Source organism: Porites lutea, chromosome 2, assembly GCF_958299795.1.
Source record: "Porites lutea chromosome 2, jaPorLute2.1, whole genome shotgun sequence".
NCBI lineage: Eukaryota > Metazoa > Cnidaria > Anthozoa > Scleractinia > Poritidae > Porites > Porites lutea.
Window position 1 is genome coordinate 18,781,968 of NC_133202.1, and position 3,402 is coordinate 18,785,369.

Sequence of the window (3,402 nt, forward strand, 5' to 3'; positions counted from 1 at the left end):
TTTACAACTGGGTATTTTCTTAAAACAATTGGACTAATTACAGCCTTTTTTAGTTCGTATGATTTGTTTCCCCCGTCTAGACCATGCGAAGTTACTCTTAAGCAAAGTTTCTTGCCATGAGCATATGAACACATAATGTTTATGACAAGACAAAGAGCAAATGCTTCAGAACATTAATTACAAAACTTGCTACGGGAAAACAAAAAGAGACCCCACGAAGCTCTTAGGACTCGGCACCTTACAAGATGGGCTGAAACTATGCTACAACCACAATAAATAAACAAATCAAACAATGGATCCTAGCCCTGGCAAAATTGAGCATCGTGCTATATAGACCCAACCCTGGGAACGAGGTTGCTCCGTGACATGAGAATAAAACATACGAGCTAAAGAGGTCTGGGTGGTGGTCACTTTGTCTCTATTTGACTGAACAGCCCTTTAGCGCAATGAAAAAAATCCCACTGATGAGGAAACCAGGTATAAATCCAACTGCTCCAGTGTCTTTTATTTGAGCTCCATAAGCAGCTCACTTACTTATTTGCATAACCACAACATTTTTAAACAACGCGCAACAGCGCAATGTTATTGTCCAGACCACTGCTTTAGCTGAACGGAAAAGCTTATTTCTCTTGTCGTTTAAGAATTAACATTTACAGATTTTTTTAAGCACAGAAAAAGCTACGTTAACGCAAGCTGCCTTAACCTACTCCGAATTGCATTGCGCTAGGCCTTTACGGATGTTTAAAATGATTTGTCGATGTTATATCCCAGACATCGTTTCGGCATTGTCGCTTTTATGCTTTCATATCACCTCCTGTAGAAAGCAGTATTTATTATAAAACGGATGAATAAAGAACTTCGTCATGTTGTTTTTTTAATAGCCGAATAAAATTTTAATAAAATTTAAGATAGAAGACATCAAAACATTTTGTAAAATTTTGCAAACAATCAACTGCAAAGAAGGAACTAAAAATCAAAGACGAGGTATTGCACAGTCGATCATACCACAGTCAGGCTACTAACTATTATCATACACGACATATTTCATTTTTGATACTCAGCCAAATACATGTGGCAGTTTTTGTTGCTTGCCTGGCAGAATAGTTAGTAATGGCTGTTTAGATATAAGCTGCATACCATAGTTAGTTTACTATCTATGATCATACACGACAATTTGATTTTTGATACTCAGCTAAATACATGTGCCAGTATTTTGTTGCTTGCCTGGCAGAATAGTTGGTAATGGCTGTTTAGATATTAAGGTTTCACCGAAATGCAAGAACGAAACAAGTTGCTGGCTGAACACCATTTCACGCAAGGTTAGACTTTCGACATTTATTTACTACGGAAAGATATTTCTCGGGAGAGTACTTAAAGGAATATGTCAGCCGGCGGAAAGGCGACCAATTGGGTCAATCAAGTTGACTAGTCAGTGGAATTTGCTCTGTCTTAACCAAAAGCGAGATATGCAGCTTATACCTTTGGCTTGAAACATCGGTCGGACGTACTTCTTAAGAACTCTGTCGGATATCCAGGATCTATTAGAGCCACCAGAGAATGCTCATTCCTGTGATTGCTAGGCGCAAGGGTGATCAGCTAAATAGGAACATTCTAGCGCTGCCTGAGTGGTCTGGGTCTTTAAAACCGATGCCTTGAAGCAAGCCGCGAGTACGCTTTGTCAATCAAAGTAACAACGCCCCTCGTTGAACAAATCGTATCTCAGTCACATCAGGCATCCGAATATTCCCTCGTCAAATCATCACAACAGAAAGAAGTGAAAAGTTAAAGGAGGTTAAAGACAGGGCAGAGCGTATAGATGGAACCCCAAAAGACTCAGCGAGCATTAGATCTGGCGGCAAAAAAAAGAATCATCGGCGAGGCTTACAGTGCCTCCTCTCCAAGATTTGGGCTTAGACCGAAACAAAAATTGGGACTGAGCCAGTCCTCCATGACATCTCTGTACGACATTTAAGTACAGGGTCTAGCGAGGTCGGCTATCCATGTATGTGGGTCCTAGGAACACCAACGATCGGCATTCTTGGACGTCAAGGTCTGCCACCCAGTTGCTCACTAGTGTAGGGACCGAGAGCTACAACCGATCAATCGTATGCATAAGAACGAGGAAAACCTTACTCTCCAGACCAACCCCACTCTTGGAATTCAACTAGGCTACCTCAAATGTATATCAGGTGATAGTTCTGTATCTGTGAAACAAGATGACACCCACTTAGACAGAAGCCCTGCTTAGGACTGCACAAGTTGCTCGAGATTTTCCAAAAAGTTTCCCCTAATTACTCAAAAATGTGCTCAAAAGTTGCTCAAAAAACAATCAAAAGTTGCTTTTTGTAACGAAAGTTGCGCAAAAGTTGCTCGAAACATAAAATTGTACAACAAAAGTAAGATTTCTAAGCACGTATGTGCAATTTTGCGGCGTAACCAGCGTTCCTAAATAACTTTATCCTCAATTAAAACCAAAAACTGTAATGAGTCAATAAAATTGTTGAATGACCTTCTCCCCCCGAGACACTAAAGTCAGTCGTGTATGCAACCTCGTCCCCAGGGTCTTCTCACTTCCCAATAAGGTGGCTTGTGTGAATCTTTGTCCACCACTTTACCAGGGAATTTTCTCTAAAAACCGATGACCTAGCAGCCCGGCTACTTTTATCTTGCGTCCATGATCTGCCCCGGGGGGAGGAGGATTTGGCTCCTTTTTTACAGGAAATTCGTAAATTGTCTACTAAAAAATTGTGAAATATAAAAGAAAGGCCAATTTAAGCGCTAAAAACTGCTGCAATATCTCAGCATTAGGAAGTCTGGTTTGCAAAGCGAAGCTAAGCGTATTTTTGAGATTTGCGTTCATCGTGGCATTTTTATTGAGCCTGAATGGGTGCCAAGATCCAGTAATGACCAAGCGGATTATTTTAAAAGCCGTATTGTTGATTTTGATGACTGGTCTATTAGTCCTCACATTTTTCGCTTTTTAGACTTGAAATGGGGGTCTCACTCTATTGATCGTTTTGCTGACGAGCATAACCATTAATTTTATTACCTAGATTTCACTGCAGGTTTTGGAATCCTTATTGTGAAGCTATGGACACATGTGGTCTTGCTGCACACAAGGTACTTTGATCGTTCCGGTTTGGCGTTCTGCTCCATTTTGGCCTTTACTTACAACGGACGGTTTTCATCTGGCTCATTTTGTTGAAGATTGGGTGGATCTGCCCCTCTTGAAGACGCCTTTTTGCATCGGTCGCCACAGCTGTGGTGTTTTTGGCAGAGAGAATCTTAATTTTAGGGTTTTGGCTGTTCGTATTAATTTCAGATCTGCGCGGTTTTTTATTACTGGTTTTTGCACCATCGATCAAGGTTGGTGTTCTCAGTGTTCATCTGCTTAGTTTGGTA